The following is a 12,882-nucleotide window of genomic DNA, read 5'->3' on the forward strand; positions in this document are numbered from 1 at the left end:
TATTTAAATATGAAAAGTGAGAGAGATAAATGGATGGAGTTGTAGAATATAACATTAAGTGAAATTAGCCAATCCCCCTAAAACAAATGCTGAATGTGTTCTCTAATTTAAGGATGCTGACTGACTCATAATGGGGTTGGAGGGGCATGGAAGGATTAGATGAACTCTAGATAGAGCAAAGGAGGGGGGAGGGGGTATAGGGGTAGGAAAGACGGTGGAATTAGATGGACATTATTACCCTAAGTACACGTATGAAGACAAGAAAGGTGTGACTCTACTTTTTGTATAACCAGAGATAGGAAAAATTGTGCTCTGTATGTGTAATATGAATTTTAATGCATTCTTCCATCATATGTAACAAATTAAAATTTAAAAAATAACATCTGTATTGAATATGTACAAATTTTTTCTTGTCAGTCTTAATCCCCTAAACAGTACAATATAACAATTATTTTTGCAGCAAAAAAAAAAAAAAAAGAGAGAGAGAGAAAGAACTGGAGTTGTAAAATAGACTTTCTTTCTTTTTCTTTTGCAGAAAGAGATCACAAAAGCAGAACTTGTGCAGTGGAACCTGGGATAAAAGTAAGGGTGTCAGTGATATTGCATCAAACTCCTGTGGCAGACAGAGTGGAGAATGGTCTCTAATGATCCTTGCTTCTAGGTATGCATGTCCTTGTGTGCTCCCTCTCCTTGACTGTGATTGAGACCCATGACTTGCTTCTAACCAGTAAATGGATGCTTACAAGGGGCCTTAACTTAGAAGACTTTCTAAGGCAAATATTTCCATTATGTAATTTCTGGTGTCTGTCTTATTTTACAATGAAAATACCTTAAAAACCCTGACCCCGTGGTAAAAGGTTAAATCTTCATAAGAATATTTATTGGGCCTGGTGTAGAAGTCATGGTTCCTGTCGATGTTTGTTATGATTTGGATGTGAGGTGTCCCCCAGAAGTTCACGTGTGACACAGTGCAAAAAGGTTTAGAGGAGAATCTATTGGATAGTATGAGTCTTAACCCAATCAGTGAATTAATCCCCTGATAGGGATTAACTGTGGTAACTGAAGGCAGGTGGGGTGTGGCTGGAGGAGGTGGGAATTGGAGGCATGGCTTTGGGGTATTTATTTGTATCTGGCAATTGGAGACCTTTCTTTGCTTCCTAATCACCTGTGAGCTGCTTCCCTCTATCACACTCTTCAGCCATGATGTTCTATCTCATCCAAGGAATAGAGCTCGTCTTCTATGGATTAATACCTCTGAAACCATAAACCCTCAAATAAACCTTTACAATTGTTCTGGTTGGGTCCTTTAGTCACAGCAGTGAAAAAGCTAACCAAACAATACTATAAACTAGGGTCAGAGCATTGGTCATTTATGGGTTTTTTCAGAACTATGAAATACATGCATGCCAACGTATTTACAACTATTTTACAGGTTTCCCCCCTCTTGCCACTCTTCAAGGTAGTAAAAATAGGAATTTTAAATAATTTCTCATGAACCATAACAGCATAAATATTCTCACTGTCCCCCAAACCAGGTCTTTGAAATGGAAATAGGAAATTGAATCTGATGGAATGCTCTCCCACCCATTATTTAATCCATGAAAGGAATTTTTATTGCAAGTGGCACCAGAATTCTGGACCTGCCTTTTAATGAAATTATAAAGTCCATCTCTTCCCACCTCCTGTCTAAAGGCTTTATCTATCCCAATATTAACAGAGATAACCTCCCAGCAAAAGATGTAAGCCCTCAGATTTCTTTATATACCCCTAGAGGAAGAAAAAATATAGTACCTTAATCTCAAGTAATTTCTGAGCTATGCAACTAAGAGCAGAAAGTTGAATAAAATGAAAACTCATCTTTTCTAAGTGGCAACAATTTTTTCAGTGGAAATCCATGTTGTTTCCATTGGAGGATGACTGAGTGAATTGCCCCCAGATGTGTAGTTTCCTTCTCTATTATCTGATGACATGTCATTCATATCATTATTATTATCATATTGTTTTTATATAAGAATTTAATTCAAATCAACTCAGTAAGCACCAAGACTATTACATATATAAACTATTACAAACAAACTATTATATATTTGTGTGTATGTGTGTCAGATTTTTAGGCACCAAATATACAATATCAGTATGATATATTTTTTCCAATAGCATTTCAAGTGGGGCTTAGATGTTGTTATGGTTTGGATGTGAGGTGTCCCCCAAAAGCTTACTTGTGAGATAATGCAAGAAGATTTGGAAGAGAAATGATTTGGTTATAGCCTTAACCTAATCAGTGAATTAATCCCTGATGGGATAAGGTGGCTGGAGGAAACGATTCATTGGGGGAATGGCTATGGGGTATATATTTTTTATCTGGTGAGTGGGGTCTCTCTCTGCTTCCTGATCACCATGTGAGCTGCCTCCCTCTGCCACAGTCTTCTGCTAGGAGCCCCAAGGGATGGAGTCTGCTGTCTATGGATTGAGATCTCTGAAACTGTGAGCACCCAAATAACCCTTTTATCCCCTGTAGTTGTCTTGTTGGGTCCTTTAGTCACAGTGGTGAGAAGCTGACTAAAACAGAAGTATTAAGCAAATTCTCAAAGCAGAGAGCATGTCAGGTCAAGGACTTAAAAAAAAAAGATGGGGTCTGGACTCTAACCAATCAAATATTTTAGCTCTCTCCAGAGACACATGGGTAGGCAGAGGAGGCAAACTGCTCATTATGAATGCCCATTTGTTATTTTCCCCTACTTAATCAGCAGCCACATCTGCCATGTCAGGGTGAACTAACTGTTCAACGCATCACAAGACTGATTAACTGGAAGGAAGGAATGACATCCCAGGTGTGCTCACTGGGGAGTATAATTTAGGAGTCATCCTTTTTGAAAAATCTTCTTGAGGAAAATGTTTAGGAAGGGCTGGGGATGTGGCTCAAGTGGTAGCACGCTTGCCTGGCATGCGTGCGGCCTGGATTTGATCCTCAGCACCACATACCAACAAAGATGTTGTGTCCACCGAAAACTAAAAAATAAATATTAAAATTCTCCCTCTCTCTCTCTCTAAAAAAAAAAAAAAGAAAATGATAGAAAAGTTTACCCAAAAAGCATATGGATCATCCATTGTTCTAGTGCTAGAGTTCTGCATCATAAATATCTTATAAGGGAGTTAAGAATAGATGTGTCAGGGCACCATTGAAAAGATAATGAGCCTTAGGTCTAGGTTGGAGTCTAGACAGACTGAACTTGGAGAAAGCTCCCTGGATGGCTCTTATGGCTGCACCTAGTTATGGAAGTTTCCATTCTTCATGAGGTTCCCACCTAAATCATGAGAGGGATTCATTGCAAATCCATTGTTAATATATTTGGAGCCAAACGTGAAATTTCAGAGGAGGATGACAATGGAAAGGTAACATGTTTATATGGTTTGAAATAGCTCTCCATTTGCTTCCAATGGGTTTTCTCATTTCCTCACCTGCACCAAGAATCACAGCTCTGGCAATTTATCATCAGACTAAACAATCAATCAGAAATCCATTTAACTGGGCAAAAATATATTGATCCCCATGTCCTTTGCCTAAAAATTGCCATTTGAAACGTTCAGAGTTGCATATTTCCATTGGCTTTAAAAGATGAACGAATGTATCAGGTTTTGTTTTTCATGGGTCATTGGTGAGGTCTTCATTTATCATTTTTGCACCATCCTCTTTGCTAGAACTGGGGGAGAACAGAACTCCCTAGGAATTGGTTCATGCTTTATGGAGATTGAATCATGTAATTGCCTGCATCTCTTTGTGTTGGCTTCCTGAAAGTTCAGAACCAAATTTGTAGCCATAGTATGCATGTCAATCAATTCACTCATGGCTGTTGTTTATTTTTCTTCTATTTTCCTTTGTCTAATTTCTTTGCTTATTTTTAATGTAACTTTTTTATGTTTAAACATTGCTTCAATATATTTAAGAGTACATTTGCTATCAGTAATACATTTGATACAATGTATAAAAAGCACACAATATATTAATGATTGAAAATTTATAGCAATTGATGAGTTTATAAAATATGAAACATTTATATGTATATATTTTTGGTTCTGGGGATTGAATCCAGGGGTACTTAGCCACTGAGCCACATCCCCAGTCCTTTTTGTTTTTTATTTTGAGTCAGTCACTAAGTTTCTTAGGGTTTTGCTAAGTTTCTGAGGCTGGCTTTGAACTTGTGATCCTTTGCCTCAGCCTCCCCAGCTGCTAGGATTTCAGGCATGTGCCATGGTGCCTGGCTATATTTGTCTTTAATCCATTACTAGAAGATAGCCATGTATTAACAAACAAACAAAACCAACAGACACTATTTTCTGGGTGTACTGATGATATAGTTGGTAATTTTAAAAGAATGAGGCTTTCCGTTGGTAGAGGAAGTGTGTCAAACATGTGATTACTTTAGTTAGTGGTGTTTCCAAATGTTTTTTATGTAGGGCCTCCCCAAAAAGGATTACTTGGGGAAACTGAGACATGTTGATTCATTTTACATCTAAAGTAACTCAGGTATGTCTGCTCAGCAGATAAATGTCTATTCATCACTGTCTATACTGTTTTCTCAATATTAATGGGGAGCCCAGAAACAAAAATCTTTCACTTTTTCCACACATACCCAATCACCCACACATATACATACATATTTATTTGTTATTTGAACTATGTTTTAAGAAGCATGACATTTTAAAAGGATTCATTCTTATTTATTAATTGTTCTTTCTATTCCTTCTCCTTACTCCTGAATTTGTCCTGAACTATTCTTTAAAAATGAGAGAATAGCCATTCTAGGAATATGTACTTTGAATCTGGGCTTATTTTTGTTCTCTACTCTGGTGAGATCCTTTATAATTTACTATAAAATGAGGCCCCAATTTCTCCAACCAATAAAATAACTAGAGGTATTCAAAGCTGCCTTCAAAATGCTGGAAACTACAGTATATGAGACCCAGAGAAGTGGCCTGGGCCTCACATATAGGATGGTTGTTAAAAATCCCATGTCAGAAGTGCATGGTTTTCCTTCACTCTAGAAATCCTGCTTTCATTTGTGTGAAATGTGTCCTGGTGGAAATAGACTGTGTGAGGCTGATTAGGGGATGCTGAGACATGGGGAATTGGCAGTGAAGTCAGATGGCCGGTGCTGCTGGGACTTGAATTTGAAGGTGAGAAACTTGCACTGCAGGTTCACTTGCTTAGTCAGTGCTGAAGCCCTTCCATTTCATTCAGAGAACTGGCCATAATAGGCAAAGCCCCCTAGAATGTGTCCAAAAACAACCAGATAGAAGGCTCTAGGGACATCTTTAGTGAAAAGAGCACAAAACACCATTCACTCTTAGATCAATGCTGTACAATAGAACTTTCTGTGATGATGGAAATTCTTTCTCCATGCTGCAGTGGCCACTAGCCATATGTGACTATTGAGCACTTGACTTGTGGCTAGTGCAACAGAATAACTGAATATTTCATTTTCTTTTACTTTAATTAATATAAATTTAAATAATCCCATGAGGGTAGTGGCTACTGTGTTGGACAGTGCAACCTTAGACAATTTCATGGAGATAATGGAGCATGATTTGGCTGGCAGACATGCAAAATGCTAGGCCTGCTCAGGAAGTTTTTCTTAGCTACTTTCTATGTGCCTAAGGCTGTGGTCCTTTAGGATTTGCATCACTCAAAGTAAGTATGTCTGTGCTCTAGCTTGTCCATCTTTGTCATTCCTGCTATAGATTCTTCCTCTGCAAACAAACTTTTCTTTCTTTCCTACTTCTTGCACAAAGAGTCAGAAAACAGGGCTGCCTGCCAGTACTCTATCCCCTGGCTTAACTCAGAGAGGATGAGAGCTAGTCCCTTGGGGAGGATTTGCTGAGACAGATCTCTCCAGCAGTGAGAACTGGAGCAGTCTGCCTCAACACGACTCAGCTACCTTCTCCAAACAAAATGCTAGGTGAATTTAAATTACTTACAGATGAGGAATGTAGGTCAGTGGCAAAGCAAAGTCCTGAATGCATTCTAAACTTAACAACACCTCCTTTGAGTTTAACTCTGGCCAGGCCTAGGTGGCTGTCAGAAATCAAACACAGGACCCTAAATTTGGGGTTGCTCACTAAATCACTTTTAATGCCCTGCAAATGGTAACACCAGTGGTCTTATGCCTTTTAGGAACTTGGCCCGGAATACAAGCTGTGGTAAACCATTTTGACCACATTTTGCAGCCCTGATTTGGGTCACAGCATGGCTTCCAAATCACAAAATTGGAATGTAGCACCTAAAAACTAGACCTATGGTGCATGAAAAAAGAGTAGATCTGAATCTATTAATATAATGATTAATAAATGATCAATATAATCTATTAAAATAATTCATTAAAGGTATGAATTAAATGGTTACTATTATTTTTTGGCCCTTGCTAGTTCTCTTACCTGCCTGGTTCTTCTCACTCTCCCAAGGATTTGGCACCTCTGATTCCAGCATCCTCCAACCCTTATGTGGCTATTTTTTTTGGTCATAGTATACTTTAGGGTCATCAAATTTCTTCTGTAAAGGAGTGCTTAGTAAATATTTTAGGGATTGAAAGCCAGACAGCCTTGTTTTCAGTCTACCATTATAGCAAGAAAGCAGTGATAGGCAATATGTAAATGAATGGGCATGGTTGTGTTCCAGTGAAATTTTACTCATCAAACAGGAAGTAAGCCAGATTTGGCCTGCTGATCACAGTTTGTTCTACGTCCAGTTTTGGTTAAACCTAGTAACACCTTAGAGAGTCATATTTAAATTAATTGGCTTTTAGAAATTCCTTGCTACTTATATGTGCTCCACCCGACCTGGAATCCAGAAAGTTTATATTCTCAATCCAGGTCACTGTAGCCCAAAGAGAACTTATGAATCTGTTATATAGTCTCAGCTGGCTTTCCTGAGGTAAATGATCTAAAAAAACAGTCTACTTCTCACTCTGATTATTTTACTTTTTCCTCCTTTGTCCATAGCTGTTGCCATTCTCTTGCTTTTCTAGATTGTTCTCTTGTTAATAGAACATTCTTTATATGCTTCTAGGTTAGATTTGGTCCAAAGAGATATTTGTGTGAGATTTGAAGGGAATAAGTGAAGTATTAGCCCTTGCCCTCAAAAGTCTTTAAGGCCAGAGAGAGCAATGGACAGAAATGAAAGTGTCCAACAGCTCCAGCTTTTCCTTCTTTTACATACCTGCATTTAGCTCCTCTTTACAACTCCTACATGTTGACCATCATCAGTCCCAGGCCACTACCAGACACTGGTCTACAGACTCACTACCCAAGGCAGCTGGTTCCCCTAGACCTCACTGTGGTCTCCCCCTTGGCACCCTGACATTTTGTACTTGGATAATCTTGGCTTCTCAGTTTCCCTGGTTAGTATCTCCTCAGCTGATCCTCTGACTTCCCTTTTGGCCTCCCCTTACCTAGTCAACCCTTCCTCACCATGATGCAATGTTTAATTCTTCTAATAAATTTCTTATGCCAAAAATTCTTATTATCTATTACAGTTGCTGGAAATTTCCCTTTCTTCCAGGTTTCTTCAAGTTGCATACATGAATAAACCCTAATACACCCACAGTCACAAGATGTGGTAGGAAATATAAATGGAACACATGGATTAAGAGAAGTTTCTAGATTAGATTAGCTATCACTGATGTTTGCTCTTCTCTCTAGATTCCTATCTGTATCCCCTTGATGGTCCCATCTATATTGGTCCTGAGTCCTAGCCTCTTCCTGTAATCTTTAGGTGTTACTCCTTGGTCTTTGGGGGCTAGGCAGGGTGCTGGGGATGGAACCCAGGGCCTTGGGTGTGCTAGGCAAGTGCTCTACCTGAGCCACATTCCCAGCCCTACTTGGTTCTTTTCTCCCAAGAGCTTGCTGTTTCCTATCTCTTCATTTGCTCAGACATATGTCCGCATTGGTGTCTATATCCTAACTCATGTTGTTATTCTAAGCTGGGCATCACTATCATATCTAAGATTTCCTATGTTAATGTGAACCATGCAAAACCATTCTAGAGGCATTAAATAGATTTATTATTTTCTTGAGTGTGATTTCCATAGACTGCTTGGCTGTTGGCTCTATCCACAGGATAACACAATTCTTTTTCTTGGCACTTACTTAGACCTTGGCTGAACATTTCAGATACTTTGGTGATTTCCCTCTCAGAGAATCAGGGGCTTTAGTGAAGCCTTCAGTAAAACTAGGTTCATGCATACTAAGCAGTGAGAAGATGCCTGAAACTGATTCAAGATATACTAAGAATTACCCTAATCTGACATTTTGCTGGTGTATAAAATGTATAGATGTATACAGATTTCAACTTTAAAGGAAAGATCTTCAAAAATAAAATGTGTTAATATTTATAATCCATCAGTTGGTCTACCCTAAGTAAAACTCTGAGAGGTATAACTCACAGCTTAACCAAGTTGGCCAAAGAACAATGCAGTGTGTAGGTGGAGATGGGTGACTTTGTGGGAGGGGAGGTGGGATGGCTACAACTAATGAAGAGAAAAGTGAAATACAGAAGCTAGAGATGTGTACAAATGTGTGTGTTTGTGTGTGTGGGTGTGTATGTGTGCGCGTATGCGTGCATATCTGTGTATTTCAGAGGTAAGCATTGTTTTGCTCATGTAGATGATTCTGAAATCCAGCAGGATATACAATATTACTTATCCTAAAGAAAGAATTCAATTACCTACTTAAAAAAATCGTAATATTTGTGGCTGGGGTTGTGGCTCAGCAGTAGAGTGCTCACCTAGCACATGTGAGGCTCTGGGTTTGATTCTCAGCAACACATAAAAATAAATAAATAAATAAATAAATAAATAAATAAATAAATAAAGGTATTGTGTCCAACTACAACTAAAAAAAATATTTAAAAAAATCAGAATATTTGTACCTAGTAGATGATTTCTCAAAATCCATCTCCACTGTAGGAATGGAAGTATTTCTGTATCAGGAATAGAAACATTGTTAGCTTTGACATACTACTCATTGTCCCTCTTATCATGTGATGGCACCAGGTCTATAACACAAACCTTGAACATTAGGTCACAGTGATGCCTCTATGGCTATTGAGTGTTGTGGATTGATCCTAATAAATATAAATAGAAAGATTAAGAAAATAACCCAAGTTCAGCTTCTTATCAGCAGTATGGCCTGTGGTTTGTTAATTTCATAGACTTAGGGGTTGAGTGTAAAATTCTTTGCAACAAAATGTCACATTATGTGGCTTAATCTTAATCTTAACATGCACAGTAAAGGAAGCTAGATAAAAAGACCACATATTATATGATTCAATTTATGTAAAATGTCCTAGAAAGGCAAATCTATAGACAGAAAGTAAATTAATAGTTTCCTGAGGCTAGATAGGCGACTACAGATGAATACTGTGGACATTTTGGGGGTGATAGAGATGTTCTTAAATTGGATTGTGGAGATGGTGGCACAACTAGTAGATTTAGTAGAAATTATTGTATCGTGCATTTAAAGTGGGAGAATTTGATGATATGAAATTATATTATAATAAAGCTGCTAAAAAATTCACATTGCTATACTCCCTATCAGTAACACAATGGTAATTTTCTTTTGGGGCTCATTAACATTGTTGCTGCTCACCTCAACCTTTTAGCAACCTTTTGATCACCACATTTACCTAAATGCAGTAAAATGAACACTAAATGCAGGGTGATTTGGGATTTGGGGAGGAGCAGTGAGATTGGAGACGTATCTTCTATGTCAGTTAATGCAGTATAATAGTGGATTTCTAGAATTCAGGTGTGATAGTTTGAATGGGTTCCCCACAATTCATGTGTTGGCAACTTAATTCCCAGTGCAGCAGTGTTGGGATGTGGGCCTAATTAGAGGTGTTTAGGTCATGAAGGCTCTATTCTCATAAATGGATTAATGCCACTTTCCAAAAAGGGCTCACAGGAGTGAGTTTGAACTCTTCTGTTCTGCCATGTGACCACACATCCTCTCTCTTGACTTTCCACCATCCTTCATGTGAGGACACAGAAAATAAAGCCCCCACTAGATGCCACCACCTTAGTCTTGGACTTCCTAGCTTCCAGAATTGTGAAAAATACATTTCTACCCTTTATAAATTATCTAGTATCAGTTATTCTGTTATAGACGTATAAAAAGTACTAAAATATCTGGTACTATTCATTATCAACTTATTGGATCAATAAATGAGAAGTGGAAAATAAAATTCATTCTGTCAGTTGTAAGTCGCTTTGATCCATTTTGAGTCTTGAATTTGTAGTTCACCTAATAATCTCCCACTTACTCTCTCTTTTCTGGAAAGAAAGCACAGAAAGTCATAAGATACCTGATATACACAGTTTCCTTAATTCTTATTTTCTTTTCAAAACTTGTCAGTCATACAACTGAACTAGTTGTGAATTTGGAAAGACTTGTGGAAGATCCTGATGCCCAAATTTCACTATATTTCTACACCACCATTGTTAAAAATGATGTGTTACTTAAAGATTAAATACAATCTGTAGAAGCTATTTTGTTCTCCCTTCCCTGGTGTGATTTGTCAAGGGGCTTGGCTGTTAAATGTTTTTCCATTTTTGTGCATAATTGTATAGCACATAAGAACAAAAGATAAAAAAGTTAGAATGGCTTAACTAATAGTGCAGAATATGTGCCAGAACCCATTTCATAGCAAATAAAAATTTTAGATAAGACAAGAAGTTTTAGAACCCCTATGGAACCTCTTGACATGTCCTTAATTCAATCCAGCAGTGCTTTCAACTTGTCTTTTTTTAGTGCCCTGAAATGTTTAGCAATAGCTGCATGAATTTTTTTTACTTAGTTGTTGTAGGTTTAAAAAGACTCTTGAGTTTAATCTCATCAAGATGGCAATGCTTAGCACTTGATGAAATCATCATTTTTTGGTGCTCCTGATAACCAAAGGCCTCCAGAGATCAAGTCAACCATTGAAACTGGGGGACAGTCTGAGACTGTTATCCACTTATAAGCCAATAAATTTTGCCTGTCATGATTTCCAGAGGTGGGCATAATACAGACCCTGAATCAGAGACAAAGAACTTCATTACTATGGCACAATAGACAGCATGAACTTCCTTTTTGCATCAGTCCTTTTTGTCCCCTAAGTCCCTAATAACTCATAACTGCCACCCACACACACAAAAAAAAATGGTCCACAAGACATTCTCCTTTGCTTCTAAAGGCTTTACAATGCAGTCTTTTACTATTTTTTTTTATTGGTTGTTCAAAACATTACAAAGCTCTTGACATATCATATTTCATACATTAGATTCAAGTGGGTTATGATCTCCCATTTTTACCCCAAATACAGATTGCAGAATCACATCGGTTACAACAGTTATTAATATGGCATTATGTAAAAATGTGGATGTGTAGCAGTCTTTTACTATTAAACTTAAATGGCCAATTGAGACAAACAGTTCTAAGACCGATCTTCCTCACTGTTTAAGACTGGGGTGACAGGTGGCAGGTGGCAGGACTATGTTATGTCAGCAATCTGTTGCAGCTCAGGATATCTGGATCATGCTACATTCAGAAAGATCCTGACAATTTTGAATTCTAACAGTCTAAAGCAGATGCCTCATTTCAGCCTTTTGGTGGCAACAACACAGAAAGGGAAGGGACAGACTCTAGGGCTTGTGTTTCTGGAGAAAGTTCAAGGTTCCAGTAACCACATATCCAGCACTCCTAACTATTAGAAACCTGAGGTTGGGCACAGAATGCCTCGGGAACTAATTTATGATGGTATAGAAAGCAGACAACACACAGGCTCAAGAATTTAAACCAGGACATTGACATTTAGTATAAAGAAGGAGAATATTCACTAACTGGAGTTAGGGAACCCAAACTCTGATTCCTTAACAGTCGAAATTAGGAGTTGCTTTTAATGGCTGAGTGTAACCTAAACACCCATCATACCCCTAACACCTTTGTTTTTAAAAATTTTTATTGGTACATATTATTTATACAGAATAGTGGGATTCATTGTGTCATATTAATACATGTATATAACATAAGTTTGATCAATTCCACTCCCTAATGCCTTCCCTTCCCCCATCCTCCTTTCTTTCCATGATCCCCTCCTTCTATTCTAGTGATCTCCTTTCTATCTGCACAAGAACTCTTTTTCCTTTTTACTCTCTAACTTCCCCATATGAGAGGAAAGCATAAGGCACTCATCTTTATGAGTATAGCTTATTTTGCATAACATAATGCTCTCTGGTTCCATCCATTTTCTTACATATGATATAATATCCTTATTCTTTATGGATGAATAAAAATTCCAAGATATAACATATATATATAATATTCCATGATGAAATTGCTTTCCTGATTTCTTTCTCTGCAGCTTCATTATTGGTGTATAGAAGAGTTATTGTTTTTTTGGTGTTGATTTTGTATCCTGCTGTTTTGCTGAATTTGTTTATCAGCTCTAAAAATCATCTGGTGGAGTTTTTAGGATCTTTTAAGTATAAGTACATGTCATTTGCAAACATGGACAAATTGACTACTTCGTTTCCTATTTGTATCTTTTTGATTTTTTTCTCTTGCCTGATTGCTATGGCTAGAGTTTCACAAACTATATTGAATAGGAGTAGTGAGAGTGGACATCCTCATCTTGTTCTGATTTCAGGGGAAATGCTTTCAGGTTTTTTCCCATTCAGTATGAAGTTGGCTTTGGGTTTGTCATAATATAGACTTTGCAATTTTGAGGTGAGTTCTTTTAATCTCTAGTTTCCTTAGTTTTTTAAAAATCATAAATGAATAATGAATTTTGTCAAGGCTTTTTCTGTATCAATTGAGATGTTATGAGACTTTTTTGTCCTTGATTTTATG

Source organism: Ictidomys tridecemlineatus, chromosome X (genome assembly GCF_052094955.1).
Source record: "Ictidomys tridecemlineatus isolate mIctTri1 chromosome X, mIctTri1.hap1, whole genome shotgun sequence".
NCBI lineage: Eukaryota > Metazoa > Chordata > Mammalia > Rodentia > Sciuridae > Ictidomys > Ictidomys tridecemlineatus.